A 24,483-nucleotide genomic window follows, 5' to 3' on the forward strand; every position below is an offset into this window, starting at 1 on the left:
ATGGTGTGATTTTCCACCCGCCACTTTTCCGCAGGGTGCAGTCCGGCCCCTTGCCTGACGCGTGGAGCTGGACCACGACAGTTGTTGTGGATCAGGGCCAAGCACCGCCGGCATGATTATGATGCTGGCGGTAGCCAGCCTTTCCACAGCGGTGGAACCGCTATGGAAAGGCATTCGGAGAATGTCTCCGGGGGCCCATTGCGGGCCCCCAATGTGTTGGGGGGTGTGTGGGTGCACTGGAGGGATACCCATTACACTCGGGTACCCCCCTACATGTCCCTGTACCAGGTGGCAGGCAATGTGCAGTGCCTGCCACACAGTACAGTGACATTCTTGACATGCTCCTTGTCACACCGCGGCATTGCTGCTGACAGCAGCAACCGCCGCAATGTTAATCGCCAGAATCCGACCGCCACGGTCGGATTTCGACTGCGGAACATCCTAATTGGACCGGCGGTTATGCCGCGGTCCTTGCAGGTGGTCTTTTCCTGCTACCATGGTGGTCGGGGAGATTTTCTGACCATCATCCTAATAGACCCCATAGTTGTTAAAAATATCGAAGTACAAAATATCTTTTTTTTAAATATATAAAAAAATAATGTAAAATAAATTAAATAATACATATAACTTAAACAAATTATTTATAATTATTAGAAAATGTTAAGAATTATAAATAATAAATGTAATGTAAAAATAAATTAAATAGACATCTAAAATATAATATTTATATATATTTACTTAATAGTGTTAGAAGTATATTAAAAATGGTAAATATATATATATATATATTCAAAATTTCATTAGAGTAACAACGCACACTCAGGAATCCATTGCAAGCCACAGAGGTTTATTAAAGTGAACCGCTACGCGTTTCGACACCAAGAGTGTCTTGATCACACGATTTTCACAGTGAATAATGCCGTGTATATAACAATAAGAAACATAGAAAAGGTACTCCACTCGGAGAACACAATGCTGTCCCGTATTTTTGGCAGCCATCTTGTAAGTGTAATCATAGTAAGTGTTGTCTGTCTGAATGAATGTAGATTCACCAATAACTTTTGTAAATTCACACAAATTAAAGCCTGTTTGATGAATCATGATTGCAAGTTATCATGTTTGAGATAAATACACGAACTAAAGTAGAATTACAAAATTAAACAGTTGGCAATTTCATACATTAAAAAATGTCTCACTGATAGCTAACATGATTCTCCACTCAAGTCAATTGTGTGTAGGATCTGCACGTGCACATTCTTGTATGACGTTCCAGATTTAAGGATATTATTTTGCAATAATATTATACTTGAACTCGACAAGTGTCAGCTTGCAGACAACAATGAAAATTTCTTCACATAGAGTTAAACAGGCAAGTGCTCTGAAAATTCTCTGTTGGTTCCCCACATCTGATGGACCTCTCTCAATACAGGCGCCCTAGTGGCTCTAAGCAGGATTTCACATGATTCTTATCTGTTAGACCCCTAGTAGTCACACATGGAATATAATCCTGCACGGTGAAACATGGACCAAAATAACAGTAAATAAAGTTATAATTGAAAAGGTAAAAAGTTTTTTTACGTCACTTAATTCGATGTAGAGTGCCCAGGTGGTTCAGATGAAGAAAAGGGTAGGGTGCCCGTGAAATACTAAACCCACAAGTGCCAGTGAAGGGTCCCTTCCTTTCCTCCTAAAATGCAACAAAAACAGAGCACACAGTTAAAAACATATAAAATTAGCTGTAAACTATGATCACAAAATTTCAAATACAATTAGATCAGAATCAACACACTGTAGAACTTAATACTTTCTTAGTCCTCATGTAGATGACTTGCTAGTTCTTCATCGAGATCTTCATCGAGATTGTGCCCACCTGGGAATCTCGTTTCAAGTTCTATGATCCATTTGGATTCCTTTTTCCTAAGGGCAACTTCTCTGTTACCGCCCCTTTTCCCCATGTTGATCTGTTCTATAGCAAAAAACCTCAAAAGGGAATTATTTGATTGGTGTTTGTCTCGAAAGTGGCGGGCAATGGGATAGTGTAGATCTTGATTTGTGATGGCTCGTAGATGTTCCTGAACTCTTTTCTTAACCATGCATGTGGTGCTGCCTACATACCTCAGTTTGCACGGGCATTCCAAAACGTATATCACAAAACTAGTGCTACATGTTAGGAATTGCCAAATCTTTTTGTTATGTTGGATCCCTGGGATCTCAAAATCCTGTACCATGTGGCTTGATTTACAAGCCCTGCAATGTCCACAGGGATAGAAACCTTTAAGGTTATGGATGCTTTTGTTCGGAATTTCAGAAATGTCACCTTTGACCAGGATGTCCCTCAGACTCTTACCTTTCCGATAAGTAACCAGCGGTCTATCTCCTATACTGGAACCTATCACATTGTCAGTTTTTAAGATTTTCCAATTATCGGTCAGTATTTTCTTAATTCTCTCAGAGTCGTGGTTAAAAGTGGTGATTACTCTGGTTACAGTGCCCTCACTGGATATAGGTGGTTTAGTCTCAAGAGTGCTCGATCTAGTGGTTTCCTTAATTCTATTGATGGCTCTACTCAGAGCCCATTCTGGATAACCTCGTTCCCTAAACCTAGCAAGCATCTTCTCTTGTTCACACATATACATGTCATCAGTGCTGCAGTTCCTCCTCGCCCTCAGTAACTCACCAAATGGAATGCTCCATTTAAGAGCCTCTGGATGGGCACTGAGGGCATGGAGGAGACTGTTACCTGCTGTTTCCTTTCTGTGTAAATTGGTGACCAACTTGTCTTGTTTAACCATCACACAAGTGTCCAGAAACTCCAGTTTTTCTTTGTTAATGTTGGAAGTGAGAGTGATGTTGTATGGATTAAGATTCAATTTGTCAATGAAGGCCCGTGCTTCTGTTTCCGTACCGCTCCAGACCACAAACAGATCGTCAATGTACCTAATCCATACAACCACTGAATTGAAATCAGATTTCAGATTTTCATCTTTGCGAATTTCCTCCTCCCACTTACCTAAGAACAAACTGGCAAAGCTCGGCGCAAAACATGAACCCATCGCGGTTCCGCGTACTTGTTTGTACAGATCATCTTCAAACATAAAAATGTTATGGTTAGACACATCCTCAACATTTCAACAATCATGTGTGTGTGTTCTAGATATCCTATATCACGTTCTTTTAAGAAATGAAAACAAGCCTCTATACCCTGGTCGTGGTCAATGATGGTATAAAGCGAGCTTACCTCCATAGTCAATAGGAAATACCCATTCACCCAATTAACACATTCAATTTTGTTAAGAAAATCCTTAGTGTCTCTGGTGTAGGAAGGGAGGAGTGTGACATACTCCCTTAGAAAATGATCAATGTACTTGGATATGTTCTCATTGACACTACCTATCGATGACACAATAGGTCTGCCTGGTGGTTCGGTTGCATTTTTGTGTATCTTAGGCAACAGATAAATTATAGGTAGTTTGGGATAGTCTTTTTTGAGAAAACAAAATTCTGGCCAAGATAGTAGACCATTTTCCTGCCATAAAGACAGTTTCTCCCATGTGTTGATTATACTTGCATTGTACTCTCCAGTATTACTGACAACATAGAAGTTTCTATCATTCAGTTGTTTATGTACCTCTTCAATATATAGCTGCCTTCCCCAAAGAACAATGTTACCCCCTTTGTCTGATGGTCTAATGATAACATTGGTGTCTTTGGCCAGGGAGGTGATGAAGTCTCTTTGTTGTCGAGTTAAGTTAAACCTCACATTTTTAGTTTTAACCGTTCTGTACTTGTGTTTATTCAGTTCTCTATTAACAACTTCATGGAAGGTGTCTAGTGAGTCATGTGGGAGAGTAGGATAGAAAATCGATCGTGGTTTGAAGGAGGTGCATGCTGCTCTATCTGTGCTAGTATATTGTGAATGTGTATCATCTTCACCATTGGTGGTTACATCACCCAGATCATATACAGTTTCAAGTAGATTAGCATCACCCACAGTGAGTCCGGGAGGAATAAAACCTTCGTCTGAAGTATTTATCACATTAGCAGCCTGTCTGTTGTTGAATAAAGAGTGCCATTTTTTTAACTTTAATTTTCGAATGAACTTGAAAATATCCACTCTAGTATTCGTGTAGTTAAACAGTTCGGTTGGACAGAAGGTCAACCCTAAACAGAGATAGGTTTTTTCACCAAGAGTCAAAGTTCTAGATGATAAGTTTATAATAGTTTGATTTACCATTGTTTCATCCATGTTCACTTTGCTCTTCTGTAGCCTCCACGTCTGGTTCCCACCGGCTCTCTGTTTAAGTCTCCTCTGTTTTCGTTTGAGGCGTTTCTTCTTTGAGCGACCCTGCCTCTTGCTCTTCCTCTCCCCCGGCTCCTGCCTCTCGCACCTTGAGGTGTTGCTTGTGACTGTTCTTTTTGTCGACGTGTCCTTAGTACCCGGAACTCGTCTAAAAAAGTTGCCGGTTTGGAGGTTATTTCCACTTCAGAGGTACTGCTAGTTGTTGTTCCTGATACATCAGTATCCGTGTCACTGATCACTACCTGTTCTTGTGTGGTTGTCAGGACATCCGAATTCGTGTTATCTTCTGTACGTACTCCTTCCTGACTATAAAGATGGTCATACTTAGGACTGTATGTTAAAATACGGCCACTCTCATAGTCCCCACAGTCCATATGTAATTTTCTTTGTTTTCGGAACTTAATATCATCCTCATATTTTTTCAGTCTCCCCTTAAGTTCCTCTTTGAACTTCTTGATATTTTCCTGTTCTGCGCTGCTACTAAACTCATCGTCCATTTGTTTAAGTTCTTTAATAATAGCTTCTCGATCTTCCCATGCATATTTCACCAATATTCCCAGCATATTTTTCGAGCTGGCCGCTGAATTAGCTGCCCAGTCGTCCAGCATCTTGGGATTTGGTGATTCATGTGACGGAGTTATGTAGATACGCAGTCCGCGTGGTACCATGTCTTTCTCCATATAGTCTTGTAGGGAGATTGCCTCCCACCATTTTGAGGTTTCTTGTTTTTTTAATTTCTCATATCTTTTGAGTTTGATGTTCAGTAAACTCCCATTGGATTTATCTGCCACTGTGATCACTTTTATGCCTTTGCCTGGTGCTCTGGCAAATAATGTTTGTGCCTCTCTCCGCCTCTCATCTTCATTGTCCATTTTTGTTTCTATGTGTCAAGAAAAGAGATTCCTGTGTAAAACTACCCAAAGTTGTACACAACACCATAAAGGAAATATGCGGTTATATGGACTACCGCTCCTTTAAAACTCTGTTTTGTGCAATGGCTCCCCTGCCTTTCGTAGGCAGTTCCTGGTGCTGGATATCAACGAGGAGTCTCGTGGGTGAAATGAACACTTATAGAAGAAAGGTGCGAGACCTCTCGCTACCATGAATACGTATTCAAAGTTTTATTCGTCCGTTCCCCGCATGCTAGCTAATACTCTGTGAGAGCACAGTTCGGAGTTACCGCGTCCCCGTCAACCCGGAAGCCCGCCCGAACAGATTGTGCGAACGGCTCCCAATCGGCGTTAACGCAACCCCAGGCTCACCTCCACAGATCGTAGCTGCAGCGTGTACCCACGATCTCCTTTCACTGAAAAGTTCTTCCTTTGTCCGATCCAGCCGGCATACGATCCCTCCAACGATACAGCAAACAAGATGCGGGTCCTTCCGGGATCGGTCCCGTTGCCAGGTGATGCGTCTTCCGGCAGAAACCCAAGCCAGCAACAATATTCAAAATTTCCTCAGAGTAACAACGCACACTCAGGAATCCATTGCAAGCCACAGAGGTTTATTAAAGTGAACCGCTACGCGTTTCGATACCAAGAGTGTCTTGATCACACGATTTTCACAGTGAATAATGCCGTGTATATAACAATAAGAAACATAGAAAAGGTACTCCACTCGGAGAACACAATGCTGTCCCGTATTTTTGGCAGCCATCTTGTAAGTGTAATCATAGTAAGTGGGATGGGTATTCCCAGACGTGGGACCCGTGCTCACTACGCCACTGGAGTCAAGCTATCCTGGCTGATGACGGCTGATAGCCAGAAACCGGTCCTAGGATGCTTGTATCCGGTCGAGTGAAGACATGGCTTGGCAGTTCGGGCTGGACTGTTCCCATGAGGCACAGGGTCAAGACTGATTTGCATATGGCCATGTCTAAACTGGGGTGGTGTAGTGGGCAAAAGAACGATGGATTTAACCCAGATCTCTTGACTGGGGGAGAATGTCTGCATTGTCAGCATTCCGTCCATCAATTGTTTGTTGTAACGCACTCACTAATAGAGCAGCTACAAAAGATAGTCAGTTACATCAGGATCAATCCACACGCCTCATACTGACGTTTAGTAAGCAGCACAAAATCTTACGCAGGATCATTAACCCCTTCAGTGCCCATGACGAGCTGGACTCGTCATGGGCTGCGGTGACGCTGTGCCCATGACGAGTCCAGCTCGTCATGAACTCCGCCCGCTAATGCAAAGCGCGGCACTGGGCGGGGAAAGGGGCGGGCATGCAAGGGGTTAATAAAAGCTGGCCCTTAGTATGCAATGATCCTGTCCTGGGGAGCAACTGGCCAAATCGCCCAGTATCACCTTCAAAAATGCCCGCTCTATGAGTAACTCTCTTGTCAGAAGCAGCCCTGAAGTTAGACAAACTAAAACCTGGCTCAACAGCAGGACGCGCTTCTTGAAACGCGCAACCTGTAAGGCATGCAAACACGGTAAAAATACATCCTCCTACCATACGCCATTTCAGCCCAAACAAGTTAAAATCACTAAATCTCTCAATTGTAAGAGTGAATATGTGGTGTATGTGCTGGAGTGCTCGTGTGGCCTACGGTATGTGGGGAGCACAAAACTGCAGGTGCACAAGCGAGTGCTCCAGCAAATCAGAGCCATCATCAACAATGACGCCGCACATCCGGTGGCAAGGCACTACAAGGAGATACATGACAACAACTTGTTACATCTGAAGTACTTTGTCATTGATGCGGTTTTACCACTGAGAAGGGGCAGTAATCGTGAACAACTACTAAGAAAAATGGAAACTAGATACAACTTAGAGTTAGACAGTAAGACACCCCAGGGGCTGAACTCAAGCGAGGATTTTTTCACCTGCCTTTAACACATTTAAATCCGTCCACACCACACATTCTAGAACAGTTGAACTGCCGCCTCCCAATATGTTTTTAACATAATATTCTTTAGGATTTCTTTTTTAGTATTGCACATCCAATCACGGCTGTGATTTGGAGTAGTGTAAGCACTTGTAGTTTATGCACTAGCACTATGCACTTTTTTCCACAGGTAAATCTCAAGGCCCACTTGGGCAGGACGTGTGTGTATATTTTTGCAATGCAATACTTTTGTCATAACCATTTTTTGCTGTAACTAGTAGAAATCAGTATTTATTGATTTTGTGTTATTTGCACTATGATATTCATCACAGTACTGTAAGGCACATATTGCATTGCAGAAGCCTATGCCGACGACAATGTTTTCAATAGGTTGTCTATGTCTATTATTACCTATGGGTGTGTTATCACTTGTTCTGAGCACTAGCACTTTAAATAGTAGAAAAAACTCTCCATTGGCGTATCATGTGATCAAGGCCTCTGCAAGGCGGAAACGCGGGTCTGCCTTCGTCCTTCCAGGTGATTGTGGCGGCGAAGTATTGTGGATAAAAAAATATATATATTCCCACTTCAATGAGTGCAACAGTAGGGAAAGCGTTGGATAGCGGAGGGGATAAAACCAAAAATTACAGCTACTGAACCTAAATCCCCAAACAAAATAAAAACAAAACATTTATCCATAATATTTATAAATTAATAAATTAATATTATCAACTAATGATTAATTTATTTAAACTAAATTACTTTCCACCCTCTTTATATATATATATATATATATATATATATATACACACCTGTAACATAAAATATATATTTATATATATATTATAAATTAAAATATTAAAATATTTATTAATTTTTAAAACTACATTTTACGCTACATCAATTGCAACAGTAGGGAGTGTTAGATAGCAGAGGTGAATAAATTACTATTCCCACTACAGTGAGTGCAACAGGAGGGAAAGTGTTGGATAGCGAAGGGGAAAAAAATCACTATTCCCACTTCAGCTGGTGCAACAGAAGGGAAAGTTTTGGATAGCTGAGGGAAATAATTTACTATTCCCACTCCAATTAATGCAACAGTACAGAAAGTGTTGGATAGCGTAGAGGAATAATTTACTATTCCCACTCCAATGACTGCAACAGTAGGGAAAGTGTTGGATAGCGAAGAGGAAAAAATTACTAATCCCACTCCAGGGAGTGCAACAGTAGGAAAAGTGTTGGATGGCGGAGGGGATTAATTTACTTTTCCCATTCTAACGAGTACAGCAGTAGGGAAAGTGTTGGATAGTGAAGGGTAAAACATTACTATTCCCACTCCAGCGAGTGCAACAGTAGGGAAAGTGTTGGATATTGGAGGGGAATAATATACTTTTTCCACTCCAATGAATGCAACAGAAGGGAAAGTATTGGGTAGCGGAGAGGCATAATTTACTATTCCCACCCCAATGACTGCAACAGTAGGGATAGGGCAGGGGTAAACATTACTATTCCTACTCCAGGGAGTGCAACAGTAGGGAAAGTGTAGGATAGCTGAGGGGAATAATTTACTATTCCCACTCCATTAAGTGCAACAGTAGGGAAAGTGTTGGATAGCGGAAGGGAATAATTTACTATTCCCACTCCAATGATTGCAACAGTAGGGAAAGTGTTGGATAGCGGAGGGGAATAATTTACTAATCACACTACAATGAATGCAACAGTAGGGAAAGTGTTGGATAGCGGAGGGGATAAAATTACTATTACCACTCCAGCAAGTGCAACAGTAGGGAAAGCGTTGGATAGCAGAGGGGAATAAATTACTATTCCCACTTCAATGAGTGCAACAATAGGGAAAGCGTTGGATAGCGGAGGGGATAAAACCAAAAATTACAGCTACTGAACCTAAATCCCCAAACAAAATAAAAACAAAACATTTATCCATAATATTTATACATTAATAAATTAATATCATCAACTAATGATTAATTTATTTAAACTAAATTACTTTCCACCCTCTACCCCAAAAATTCACAACAACACACACACAAAAAATTGACACAATTTCCATAACTAACTTTACATTAATAAATTAATAACAATTAACAATAAATCATTAAATATTTTCTAAAAAGTTTTCTTCCCAACATTTACAACTATAAACCCCACAGCTCACAAATCAAGATTATTCCACAATTAGCATATTTAGGGGTCTCTAGGATGGCGGCCGGAAAATCTCCCCATCATGGAGCAGGAAAAGACCGCCCACAAGGACCGCGGCATACCGCCGGTCCAATTAGGATGCTCTGCAGTCGAAATCCGACCGCGGCAGTCGGATTCTGGCGATTAACATTGAGGCGGTTGCTGCTGCCAGCAGCACCGCCACGGTGTGAAAAGGAGCATGTCATGCGTGTCACTGCACTGCGTGGCAGGCCCTGCACAGTGCCTAGCACCTGGTACAGGGACATGAAGGGGGGTATGGTACCCCCCAGTGCACCGACACACCCCTCCAACACATTGGGGGCCTGCAAGGGCCCCCAGAGACATTCTCCGCATGCCTTTCCATGGCGATTCCACCGCCGCAGAAAGGCTGGCTACTGCCGGCATCATAATCATGCCAGCGGAGCCTAGCCCTGCACCGGCATCATTCTGGCGGTCCACTTCCGCCCGCTAGGCATGCGTGCGGACTGGTACCAGCGGAAAAGTGGTCGTCACCGCCATGCTAATGGGACCGGCGGTTTTCAGGGTTGCGATCGCGGGAGGATGTCCGCCACCAGTCCGGCGGTTGCCACCACCAGCCCGGTGGGCGGCCATCCGCCCACCATCCTAATAGACCCCTTAATATTTCATAAATGAATTATCATTAATTACCAAATAATAAATTAATTATAAATAATTTACCTCCCACCATATTGCATTATAAAGGACACCACCAATGTTCTAAACCATGACACAATAATCATAATTAATTAACAATTAATTAATTACTTGCTAAAAATTAACAAGCAAAATAAAAACAATTAATAATACATTAATTCACATAATTAACAATATAAAATAACATTAAATAAATATTATATTAAATATATTTTAAAATGTATTAAAATTATATTACTTCCCACCCTACTCTCCTATCAACCCACAACCCGCTCCTAAAAAATGACACAATTCACATAATTACCAATTAATTAATAATAAACAACCAATTAATCAATAATTATTAATAAATCAATTACCACAATTAATAATAAACAATATTAAATACATAAATAATAATTATTACAAATATTAATTAATTAATTATAATTGCATCACTTTCCACCCTACTCCCCTATCAACCCACAAACTGCTCCTAAAAAAAATGACACAATTTACATAATACCAATTAATAAATATGAATTACCAACTAATTAATGAATATTTAATTATAAACTATTTACCACAATTAACAAAAAAAGAATATTAAATAAATATATATTATGTAATACATAAGAATAATTATAAATAAATTACTTCCCACCCTACTCCACTATCAGTATCAACCCACAACCCGCTCCTAAAAAAAGGACACATTTAACATAATTACCAATTAATTAACAATCATTAACAACCAATTAATAAATAATTAATAACTAATGAATTAACACAAGTAACAATATGACATATAAAAAATATAATTATTAATTAAGAAAAAATATTACTCAATGAATTATAATTAAATTACTTCCCACCCTATTCTCCTATAAATCCACAACCCGCTACGGAGCTAAAACGCAACATTTATAATTAGAATAAAATTAATATCTTCTAAAAATTGTTAATAAATGTATTATAATTAAGTTACTTCCCACCCTATTCCCCTATAAACCCACAACCCGCTACATAAGTAAAACGCAAAAATTACTTTCAATAAAATGAATAACTCCTACAAATGTAATACATATATTACAAATCAAATGCAATACTTAAACAAAAAATATAGAACACATACATTTAAAGTACATACTAAAATACATAACACTAACTAAAAAAACGATATTTTTAACTATTATATATTTTTGCAAACGATATTAATTACTTCGATATTTTTTAAAACAATATTAATGACTTCGAAATTGTTAAAAACAACATTATTTACCTTAGACTCGATATTCTTTACCACGATATTCTGACAGTCGACATTAGAGCAAGTCGAAAATAAAAACTCAATATTCTGTCTGTTTACCACCTCACACACTGTACTACAAAGAATAGATACTTTTATATAAAAGCATTTACAACGAATTAATACCCTGTTTATCAGTATGTCTAAAAAAACTACACAGGATGTCATTAAAAACAGCAAGAAGGCACGTTGTAAGCAACAAGAGCAAAATGAACATTTGTAGCATGTATAAAATTTCATCTAAAACCTAACACCCTAAAACCTTACACATAGAGAGACGATGGAAAGCAGAGCAACTTAAAGTCTAGAGTTTTATAGGGAGAAGAGATGCACTGCATACCATGTTGACAGCAAGGGCTGTCGATATCAATGGAGGCATGAAGTCAGTGTTCCTCTAAACTCTGTTTTTTCGGCACAGAGAAAAATGTTGCCTCTTCAAAGTCTGCCGCAGTAGGTGAGACCGTCTTCTGATAGAATCTTAGGCTATAATCTGGGTGAAGGACGTCTCCTCTAAGTGGTCAAATGGCAGTCCTTATATACTAAATCATTTCAGAGACTGAAATTTCTGATATAAGAGAAGAGGACGTAAATTCGACTACACTATTTTGAATAAGTGTCTGTACCAGTTCTTATTTGACCTTCACTTGGCGATAATTACACACTTGACCCAGACTACTGTCGCATCAGGTGATATATTCATGTCCTCAGTCAAATTACCTGACACTTTCACAGTTCTCAGAAAGATATGGTCAGATGACATCTGTGTCAGATGGCAGACATGACAATGATTCTGCATAAATTGAGAAAGATGGCAACCTCCATAGTCTAAAATGGTGACCTCCATGATCTACAGTGGTGACGTCCATTGTCTAAAATGGCGGGGGTGTACCTAAAATGGAGTCAGATGAGTCTGACTTTACTAGTTTTAAGTCAACAGCAGCTGAATTAATGTAACATACCAACACTGTATTTCTCACTCTTTTCCAGACAAAACACTTTAAATATGTCATGCCAAAACAGGATATGCATGTCAAGCTGGTTAGTCTTGCACAACACCAAACCCTCATCGGCCTCTCTGCAAAAACAACATCCTTCAAACCAAACACTTTCTAATTGTACAGTGCACTAAACATCCAACAAATGTTCAAGAGGTATGAATCACTGCATCACTGCACACATGCAATCACAATAGAATTACAATTAGTTTCCACTCTTTTTTCAGCACTGCATGCACATTCTGTTTTCCCATCTGATGTACTGATCCTCACAGCTTATACCCTTGGTGTTCTAATCTGTGAGAAATTAGGTTGTTGGGTGAGTGGGATGTGAACCTTGGTCAACCAACAGCCACAATCCATTGCAGGGTGAACCACAAAAAGTCACAAAATTAACCTGTGCTTAACCTTGGGCTGTTAAGTACAAAAAGCAGTCAGTCTTTACTTCCAAACAATGTTTCAAGTATTTATGCATCACACAAACAGTAATAAAGTGTAAACACAAGGAAAATCCCATACCAATTTAGAAACAGGGAGTACATTTTAATAAATCATTTGAAACCAAAATGATAGAAATTCAATCAACTAAACTGAATGTTTTTGAATTTTTGAAGCTTTTTGTAAAAACTAGCGACTAAAAGATCAAAGCGCCAACCGCAGACATCAAGTCATTTGAGACCTGGACAAAGTAAAAAAAAATATGGCTGACCGCGATAGCGCACGGGTTGAATTCACTAAGTTGATTCGACCCTGTCAGCGCTTACCTTTGGATGTTCAAGAAAGTTTGAGAAAAATCTTCTGAGAACGTAGAGTTCCACAGGGCAAGGCTGCAGAAGGTGTTCGAGGAGGGAGCGTCATCATTGGGGAACCTTGGGTCAAGGTTGTGGTGAAGATTTCCTCGTTTGGAGTTAGTCATTTTAATGGAAGTCAAAAATCTCCAGCGGGACAAGGCAGGAGTCAGTAGCTGAAGGCAGTTCCCATTTGGCGAAGGGCTGCTGAACAGAATTTTCTGCTAGACTGGTGGGACACCATTGGGGGGTTCAGGATTCAGGCTGGGTCTAGGTTCAATGTGGTGAAAGCCTTTTGTGTCCATGTGGCTCTAAACAGGAGGCCAGAAAACAAGCCCTTGGATTTACTCTGGTAGTCCTGGGTGCAGACGAAGAAGCAGGGCTCAAACAGCAGGGCTGGCCTCTCAGAGTTCAAGGCAAGCTAAAGTAAAGCAGTCCTTCCAAGTACAGCAAGGCAGTCCTGTAGAGAGTATAGCAAGTTACAGCAGAAGGCTGTCTTCTGAGAGTCCTTTCCACAGCTCCAGAAATTAAATAAGAGCTAACTGAGAAGTGAATTAAGAACTAAAGATTCGGTCAGAGGGTCCAATTTCTATACCTTGTGCCCGACCCCTGGAAGGTAGGAGAAGCTTCTAAAACATTTCTCTTGAAATGCATGGAATTTCCTGACTTCCCTGCCCTGGATCTAGGCTGACTCCAGTGACAATGGGGATAAGTCCTTTGTGTGAAAGCAGAGCACAGCCTATTCAGTTGCAAGTGGAACTATCACCAGCTCTGCCCCCCATCCTGCCAGCAGATGGCCCATTCAGGCACACCTAATCCCTCTATTGTATGACTATCTGGGAGGAATTCACAAAGTCAAATGTCAGTTACGCCCAGTCATGTGACCCAAGACAATCGGTATGCGCCTAAGGGGAGGAAACTGCCAACTTCCTAAATGTGGCATTTTCATAATTGTAATTAAAACTCCAACGTTTGTATTAAAGAGAATTTTTAACAATTTAGCACTTATGAGTGAGTAGCAATAATGCAACACCATGTTAGCCTATGGGACAGGTAGGCTTCACAGTAGTGAAAAACGAATTTAGGATTTTTTCCGTACCATGACATGTAAAGCTTAAAAGTACTTGTCAAACCTTTTAATTACATTGCACTCTGCCCGATGGGCTACTAAGGGCCTACCTTAGGGTGACTTATATGCACTAAAAGAGGAGTTTAAGGCTTGGCAAGGAGGTTATATTGCCAAGTCAAATTCGTAGTTTAAAATTGCATCCAGGCTGCAATGGCAAGCATGGGATATGTTTTAAGGTGCTACTTGAGTGGGTGGCACAAAGTAAGTGCTTCAGACCCACTGGTAGCATTAAAATTACAAGCCTGGGTGTATGATACACCATCTACAAGAAACGTCCGAGTAAATTAAATATGCCAATCAGGTATAAGCCAAAAAAACATGTTTAGGGGAGTGAGCACAAGCACTTCAGCACCGACTAGCATTGGTAAAGTGCACAGATTCCTAAGGCCAACAAAACAAATTCAGCAAAGAGGGTGAAGGGTAAAGGCAAAATGTTTGGGGGTGATCTTGCAGAGAGGGCCAAGTCCAACACTAACCTAGATACAGTACGACATACATGTGCATCCCACAGTGACAGCACACCTGTATAATGACATGGTTCTTGCCACAGGCTAAATTTTTCTAATATTTACACATCTTTGCTAGGTGCTAATAAATATTCTGATTCCCTGAAGGGCACATCCTGGATGTTCACATTAGTGGGAGGCAGAACATTTGCCATCTCCTTTGCCTCCAGCTTTGCAAGCACTTCCAACATTTCAGTTTCTGTTACTCTAACTGGTACTCAGGAACGAACTACCTTGCAGTTCTCCCCACTTTGTTCTCTGGTCCTTACTTGGACACCCAGTTATTATCACATACATGATGTTTGTACTTGATGTTCCCTATACTATATTGATCACACCTTCTACCCATTTAGAAATCCAAAAGATGTTTATTCCTGAAAATGATTCTGTGCACATGCATATACATATACCTTCTATTTTTGCACACCCTCCATATCTGTTTACATTTGGGATACAGAATGTTTGTTAACCAACCTATGTTGACAAATACATTTAATTCTCTCACCTTCAATTTTTTTGCACTCAGTCACACTTCTGTCATGAGTGGACCTGTGTGAGTCATGTATCCAAGTTTGGCCTTGGAGGAAACATTGCCATTTTTACATATACATGGCTCCTTCCCAAAGTTGCCTTCACTTTCCACATTGACTTTTGACCCACATTTGCATTTGTGACACTTTGGCAGTGGCGGCTCGCACAGGTAACACTATGGGGCAGCGAGGCGGGGCAGGGGCGGGGGTAATGGAGTGTTAAATACGATGGGAAAGTTGAGATTAAAGAAATCAATAAATAAAAGCACTTACTTTGCGCTTGCAGCATCGCCGCATCTGCTGTCTTGTCTGTGTCCCATGAGGATCGACCAAAACAAAAATGGGCATACCCTGAATCCCTGGCAATTATGCATATAGACAGGACTTAGTTGGCAGACAAGACTTGAATGCCCATACCCTGAACAAAGGAGCAATGCCCCAACTTAACCTGTCTCATCCACTGGTATCCCTAACAAGTGGTGATGCATTACACAGTGTGACACACACAGTGCCACCAATTATTCTTTAGGTTTGGGCCCTCCTCCAACTCCTTTTTGTTCTCTGCGACTTTTGAAGATGTTTTTTGGGCATGGGTCACCTTGGGTAATCTACCCACTGGTGTCTGAAACCTAGCTTGGTGCTAGAGCTTCTAGCACTTAGGTCTCCGGGGTTCACCTTCTTTGGTCCCCTGGATCCATCCCCTCCTCAAAGAGTCACTTGACAAACTTAGGCGCACCCAGATGAAATCTTCTTGCTACATCCTACTATGCTAGAGGTGCAGAGCTGAGGTCCCTGAGTACTACAATGCTGGCAACTTACCAACAAAATCTCCCTCCCAAAAATATTTCTGCTCTGAAAAACTTCAGAACACTCATACACTCCCTGGTCAATTGGGCAGAATCAGGAACTGGCCCTCATCATGGCTAGTCCCAGGCATTACTGGAGATGCCATCATATCTTCCTAACATTATACATTATTCCCCCAATTTCTAGACCAGGATCATTCTTTGGTAACCCCAAAGTTCCGGTAAAAGCACCACACAAATACAATCAACGTGTGATTTGGCCACCGAGCACATATCCTTACAAAATCTCTGGAGTTTTAGGAAAACGGTACCTACACATTGCCCGCTACCGGGGTCTAACTTCAAATCAGCTCCACTCGCCTTAAAGGCAATAGGAGGGACTTTAAAAGTTTTGTAACTTTAAAGGGCCAGCACAGTTGTCTATTTTCTGAACATGGCTCACCCTCATTATGTAAGGGTTGTGACAAGGAAGAGGAATGGTTTGGTAATAGAGATGCTAAACCTATGGGGGATTCCACCATGTGTCTTGAAATTCACTATTGTTACAAGGAACGATGACCATGGAGAGTGATACTCAGGTGACTTGTACTGAAAAATGAACTCCGCCTCTCTACTTTTCATTGGATGGTGCCAATGTTACGGAGTTACACACTATCTCCTTTATTGGCAGCATGGTTCTGTTCAGCTGCAAATGTAACTGCATTGTCTGTGGTATCTATTGTTGTATTAGTATTTTTAATGTACTCTTGATAAGGTGTTGGTCTAAATAAGTAATGTTGTCTCTTTCAGTATGAGGACATCGCAGTGATTTCCAGTGGCAGTGGTTAATGGTGAGTACAATTCAAGAAAAGATTACAATAACCCAAACCACAGGAGGGGATGTTCCTCCTGTACTCCATTGAGAAAGGAGTCTTAAAGGTACTCGGGTGCTCGGGCCCCGTGGCCAGCAGATCTACAAACCTTTCCCAAAGAGGCTCATGCTGGTAGGAGCTGCACACCTAGTTCATATGCCACAGTGTCTCCAGCTGAGAGATGGAGTGATTGTGAAGCTGTGAGCTAGCTCTGCCATAGTGGTTTGTTGTGTATTTTGGAAGGATAGGATGGCAGTTTATAACATCGGAGGGTGGATCACAAACATACTTCGGATGCTTCAATTATATGACCTGGGTGATAAATAGCACAGCTTTTCTATATCATGAAAATGGGTTTGTGCCGACACTATTGTTTAATAAGACTGTGTCCATGTTTAAGTATAGGGGCTGCCGTGGAAGACAACACTACAGTACAATAACACAGCTGTAAATCAATGGAAGAAAATACAAAATACACCAACACACCAATCACAACAGAACAGCAACACAGCAGTAAAACACACCGCCATTGGGCTACTGTATTTTGAGTTGAGTTATGCATTTTGGTTTGTTTTTTATATTTTGTTTTGTTGAGTTGAGCTGGTGCTGTCTTGTGATTTTATTATTCTTTTGTGTTTGCTTGTTTGTTTGCTGTGTTGCTGCATTGTTTTGTTTCATTAGTGTTGTTTTATGTTATTATTGTGTTAGTTAGCTTTGTGTATACACTACTAGAAATAATGCTAAGATTGTTGCCAAAGGCAGTGCAACAAAATAATTACCACTATCAAAAACTTACAAATACCATGAGCTCTGTTGCAATTTCTTTTCCCCAACATAAAGACAAGTACATTTAATGTATTTATGATGTTTGGTCTTTATCTTTAGCATACCATATGACACACATGAAACAAATTCATGGTATAGGCCTTTCATCGAATCAGCAGTGCCCTATGCTCCTTAATGTGAATTGGCCACTGATGTCTTTTGATAAGACACTTGCTAGGACTTGCAGAGGTTACTTAGTGTTCTCTCGAGCCCACTGAATATTGCAAAAGTGCTGTTGGAGTTCTCCTAACAAAGTTATATTTCTCTCGCCATTCTTGTCATGTCTCCATCTTGTCTCGATTGAGGTGACATTATATGATTTGGCCTTGTGGTACCTCTAAAGTCTCAGGGATCCTTGTTCACCAGACTAGCTACTTATGACCTTTGAAGGCAACAAGGCTGTAGTGTGCTAGGACCCTTGCAGTTCTGGGCGGATTCAACAGAGGAATTAGGATTAACGATTATTACGTAATCAGAGAGCTATGACGATGAGAAATAAAGAAGTACATTCCAGAGCTCAGTGTGTGGCATATTCTTTTGCATGCCCCCGGGACAGGGAGGATGCTTCAACTGGCCATGAGTGCAGGTTCTGGGCCCAGAAGAAACAAGACTGCTCTCTCTGCGAGTTTGCAATGTTACAGCAAACTGCTCATGTTTGCCACGTGTGCCCAAATTCGATGAGAACCAGTTCAAAGTTGCCGTGTGTGGAATCGAAGCCCCGCACCAGCCCATACACGGCCCTTGAAGAAGTTGAAGGCCCTGCAGAGGAGTGCATTCGAAAAGTCCACCAGAAACCCACTGACTAAGGTCAGTGCTTGCAGAAGATGCCGGCCCAGAAGAACAGCTGATGTCTACTTCTGAACAGCATATGATCTCAACGGCAGTAGCAAATAGAGCCAAGTAGAATGCTACGTTTATGAAAACACCCACCGCCATTCGATAACGTCAAGGAGCAGAATATTGGCGCCAGGTGGACTGCATGGATTGAGATGTTCAATGATTTCATAGAAGCCCTCGAAGGAGTAGATGATAAGAAAATCATTAAGTATTTGAAGAACATTGCCAGTGATTGAGTAGAAGTGCTGAAGAAAATAACACAAGTTGATGCAGTATCATACCGCCAAATCAAGGAAGCGTTGGAAGCCAAGTTCAATCCGATGCCAAATGTCGATTATGAAACATACATTTTCAATCAAGCACAACAGCAAGCTTGTGATACAGTGGATGAGTCTGTTGAAAGACTTGATGTGCTTATCAAACACTGCAAGTTTAGTGAATTCAATGATGAAGAGGCCATATGTTTCCAAGTCATCGATGTCTGTCTCTCAGATTCCTTCAGAAGACGCATGTTGAGAGAGAAGCTCCGCTTAGAGAAAGTATTAATGGCTGCAAGGGCCGAAGAAAGAGCAGATCAACAAGCTGGCGGCATATAAACTGGAACTGTGAAAAATGAATCAGCTTTGATCTTGAAAAGCAAGCACAAGGTAGATTCGGGCAAGTCGACGTCTCCAAAGAAGACAAAGTTGTGTTTCGGAGGTGGGTTTTCATTCCCACATGATGGCAAATGTCCAGCCATAGGACAAAATTGCAAAGTTTGTAGTAAAGATAACCACTTCATAACAGTTTGCAAAAGAGAAACTAACCACATCACAGAGAGAAGAGAAAATGGACACCCAACGGTTTCAGAAGCATTATTGCCATGCCCACAAAGCCAAAAGGCAACATCAGTTACGACAAGTATAAACCAGACAAAGTTGATCGTCGTCAGGTTCATCCTACAAAGGTTTGTCATTATCGTGTGCAGTGAAGAAGATGGATGTGCGCAACCAAGGAACTACAGGCATATGTACATTTGGCTGCTTGCACGGAAGAACAAGCACCAAAAGTGAACCACCAAACGAAACAAAGGAATTCATTTGGACATTTCCCCAAAAGAGGGGGAGAGACTATGAAGATTAGCCATTTTAGGGGTGTGTTTAGCCAGCTCTTCTCTCCCTGCTGTAAATTCTGCAATTATGAATTTGGAAGAATTGGTGCACTCTGGGATAAAATTTTGCCACACTCTACAGGATGTGGTCAGACCTTTGAGTGGAACCCTGCAGCCCATTGGACAGGAGTGACATCCTGCTTGACCCAGAAAAATTGGAATAAGTATCTGAAAGGGCAGAGTCCCTCGGATCTTCTGCTTGAAACTTAAGAACGCAAGATGTGCCATGCTGAGAAGTTTGCATTTCCTAAGGCATGCACTCTGAAGACTGCACCTTTTGCACCATCTTGAACTACAGCCCTGTGGATTACCTTGCTGTGAAAGGACTACAGAGTGGACTCCCTGCAAGCTACATGTTAACAGAGCTCACCTGGAACATCACCACCAAGAATCCTCAACCTGGAGTACTACCAGTGGATTTGTAAGGGTTTTGTCCAAGTGGATTGTGGGAATTGAAGTCTCACACTTTCAAGGATCCTCTTGGAGATTCCAAAACCTTGGATTGTGTGTTGGACACTTTGGGACCCGCAAGAAGAACTTCAGGAAGGAGGGGGCTGCACAAGAAGACTGGTGAGAGAGCCTCCAGAACAATTGCTAAATGTGAATGTGTCCCTGTCAGAGGTAACAAAATTACCAAAAGGGGCACTGTTGGTTTCTAAGCACTAGAAATTGACTAATCTTTAAAAATTCATAACTCTGGTTCCCTACAATTGATTTTTTTTGGTGGCATTTAAAAGATACAAATATTTCCTATTTTATAAATTGGTGTTGGATTTTTATTGTGTTTTGTGTCTTAATTATTCACTGAATTGGTGTTTTTAAATGCTCTATATACCTGTCTTTGAAGTTAAGCCTGCCTGCTTGCAGCCACGCTACCACGGGTTGACCATGGGAATACCTATTCTGAGCCCTATATCGTGTCAGTGGTATTATTGCCAGTGGTAAATGCATATCTGCCACTGCTAATAATCCACTTTCCAACACAAAGCTTAGATGTACTTCTATGTGTCATGATATGCTTTATGTGTGACACTATGAGTAAAACCATTTGTAGTGCCACTTTTTGTTCAAATGAACTTGCACTGTGGTAGTGCTGCTACTGGTGGCATACTGCCATTGAATTTAAACTTACTGGTGTTTGCAAAGAGCAGGGATTACCCCCATCAGCCTCATAAAATTGTGCACACTGTCACAGGTTTAACCTATCCTTGACCCCTTATCATCTGTCCTAGCTGCAGACTCTGGTAGCAGCGAAATTCTGAGCTTCAGAGTCTTTCTCAAAGCGCTGATTAATACCTTTTCACAGTTGTGAAACAAAAAGAACAACTGTTTCTCAGAGCAGAGCAACTTTCTAAATTGTATGACAAAATGTTCCAGTGCAGGATTGGAGGAAAGACTAACGTTTTGCATTAGTCTGACCCGTGACCTGTGGCACTTGGCATAGCTGTATAAACACCCACTGAAATGTCCGCTTCACTTCTAAGTGACAGGGATACTCAGTGGCTCAATAATGTGAAAGTTCTTAGGGTCTAAGGACCTCATTGAGTGTGACAGAGTGGAGATCTAACATAAAATAGCTGAGCTCTCACTCTGCCAAACATACCGTTCCCCCGCCTCATTTAGAGAGAGGAGCCTCAGCTGGCTCGGTCACTGGAAACCCTCCAGTCGATCTGCTAGATGCCTCCGGGCAGTAGTGCGCTTTACAAATCCTGCTAACGTAACATACTACATCAGGGATTGGAACTAAGACAACAGAAAAACAAAAGCACTCTGATCATCAGATATGACACAGTACATAATGGACTAAACAAGGATGCTGAACTACATTACTGGCTGTTGAAATTGATTTGTATCATGTATACCAATGTACAGCTGGAATAACTCTTCTGTTATATTGCTGAAATCTGGTTTTAACATATGTAGTGTGTGGTAAATATTTCGTTACCGGTACTATTTTTTATGCGGTAAAATCTATTAAGAACAACTCAGTAAAATGAGAGGCAGAATCTGTGGTATTAGAGGTTTTAAAAAAGCTTTATTCCTATACAAAGGAATACAATTCGAATTGTAGGCATTCTATTCCATCACCACGAAAGTTCAGGAAGGAAGGGCATATATTATTGACAGGTAATCATTTTTATAGAAAAGGCATTACAGTGAAACAGATGCAGTAGGCGTAACAACTGATAAGACAAAATAAAATATGCATGCGTAACTAGAATAGGCGTAACTAGAAAACGTCATTACACATGATATCACAAGTGGGTGGATCCATAAGAGAATCCTGCAATGTCAGCAGAAATATTTGGCAGAGATGCGTGCGCAGCCGCATGACGTGTGATTGACGTGCAACTAGAGGGAGAAGGGGACTTGACATTTAGCTCTACATGTGGAGACAGAAGTCTGGGGTTATGTCAACCTAATCCCAAATCATATCTAATATCCTATGTTTAAAGAACTGTGTTATCCAAAAAGAGAGGTCTCTTTAGGATAGAATCTTATTCTATACTGACTATACTGACTGTTAGTGCGTGTACAAGCGTCTAAGTGTCTACACTAGATGCGAGGGGGTAGGAATATTCCATGGTAACAGGGCTATGAATTACTTGCATGAGGACAGCGAGGCCTGGCCCTTTGCACGGTAGCTGGAGGAATGTTTACCTAAACTGCTAGACAGGAATGCATCGGATGAGGGGCGGAGGAGATAATCTTGAAGGTGAAATACAGTTTTTGGCAGGCGACGGGCTGGATCAGGCACCGTTAGCCGCGCAGGGAGTAAGACAAAGTTCATGGTCACAGATGCAGGCTCAGACTGGAGCTTTCAGAGGCAGAAGGCAGGAAAAGGCTTGATGACAGAATTCGGGCCTACTCGCCTGAATCTGTAAAATGTGGAAAGTGAACCACATAAAGTCGGTGGCCTTTCATACTTAGGAAAGGAATATCTGACCCATTCATGGTGGATCTGAAAGAGGACATGTTGACGGTGGACGCACATATATTTGCGTCTTCAAAACTGGAGAAGGAGGGAACATACATGTACGTATAGCATGTACATGGAGCCGTTGGGGTCTACGATAGGGGACATAACTGATCACAAAATTCATATTTCCTCAAGTGTTCACCTTACTGTTGACATGAAGAGGATTTTCATCAGACTGATTCTGGCCACTAGAAAGAGCATTACGTGTACGTTCTTTTATTCTAATTTAATCCAGTGGAGAATCTTTTTGATACTTACAATACTGAATAGTTTTGCCTCCTAAGTTCTTGTTATAATATCTGTCACCTCTTGAGTTAATCATACTACCATAAAAGACTGATTCACATGTTAAATCCTTGATCAGGAACATACAATAATTTAATTATGAATCTACGATAATATCATGCAAATAATGACCAGAGATTTGCTTTCATACAGAAATCGACTAAGAACTGTAAGGACCTGTATAACTCCGTCTCTTTGAGTACCAAGAACAAGTATTTGAAAAAATGTAAAGCTTATTCAATGAGGTTATATTTGCCAGAGATCTTAATAATTCTTTGGAAAGGTTCACTCTTGTGGGACTTTCATTAACACTCACCCAAAGTAGAATCCATGTCATGCCTTGCATGAACTCTGCCATGGGTAAACATTACAGCCTTATCCACACTAACCACCTTAGTGATGACATTCTTCTGCACAATAATAAAATAAAATATTTAAGCTCATGAAACAGAGATGCATGCCAGTACCTAACACAACCTAAAAACAATGATAATCTTTCACCTTACTAATCACAGATAAGGATTATCACCCTTGAGGATCACTACTGTATGAATTATTAACAAGGTTAGAGATCCTGCTCACATAAGCGGGAACACATGCATGGGGACAATGCATTTCACTCACTGATGGTGACGGACCTCACAAATACCAAATGTTTTCAATTTCTAATTTTTAATTTCAAATTCATTCTACATTTTACGCGCGGTGGTGGACACACCTGCTAGAAAAGAAAAAGTTATTGTTTTATATCCACACTCTATCTATTCTTGCAGCCTTAAAAAAGCCCCAGACTATCTGGCCACACAGGGGGCGAAACACATGTCAGATACTGAAACCTAAAACTAAAAGAAACAACCACGACTCTGAGCACTCTTGCAATCGTATGGGTAGATACACTTAACCTTCTTCTAAAAATCTGTCTGTACATGGGTTAGGTAGATCCAACCTTCAAAAAGTGTACTACCCCCTGCATTATGGGTATTTCTCAACAGGAACACCATAGCTGCCTGGGTTTTCCTGCTGGGGTTTTCCCGACCGGGTTTCCCAACTCATCATTCTTCCTGCCAACTGGATACCCGCCCACCCCAGGACCTACTTAATGCAGGCCACAGCACGCCCACATCAGTAGGCACTTGGACACCTAGCATGCCACTTGCCTGTGGCCTCCAGTTTCTGGTTGTTCAAGACTTATCTAGTGAGACAGCAGTTGCCCAAGTTTTCCCGCTGGTGTTTTCCCAACCCGGTTTTTCCACTCACTGTTCTTCCCGCCAACAGAAGCCCCACCCACCCCAGGACCAACTTAATGTAGGCCGCAGCATGACAGCGCAGAGGACATGAGCAGCTGGTGCACAGCTGGTGCACTTAAAGCGTGCCAAAGAAAATCCAGTCTGCGCCCATCCGTGCCTGGACTGAGCCCAGCGCCACAACTCCTGACCCTCCCACCCCCTGAAGTTACACCATCACCACACGCTACACCCTCAACCCCGGATGCCGCAACAAAAACTA

At 41.2% G+C, this 24,483-nt stretch overlaps 1 long non-coding RNA gene across 1 annotated transcript in view; it reads left to right on the forward strand.

The window, feature by feature from the left end:
* Positions 1-24,483, forward strand: part of LOC146839645 (uncharacterized) — a 63,627-nt gene that overhangs the window by 31,688 nt on the left and 7,456 nt on the right. The window contains exon 2 of the long non-coding RNA XR_014980694.1: positions 16,839-16,879. This is a non-coding gene — a long non-coding RNA (uncharacterized LOC146839645). The remainder of the gene's footprint in view (positions 1-16,838; positions 16,880-24,483) is intronic.

Source organism: Triturus cristatus, chromosome 4_1, assembly GCF_964204655.1.
Source record: "Triturus cristatus chromosome 4_1, aTriCri1.1, whole genome shotgun sequence".
NCBI classification, from domain to species: Eukaryota; Metazoa; Chordata; class Amphibia; order Caudata; family Salamandridae; genus Triturus; species Triturus cristatus.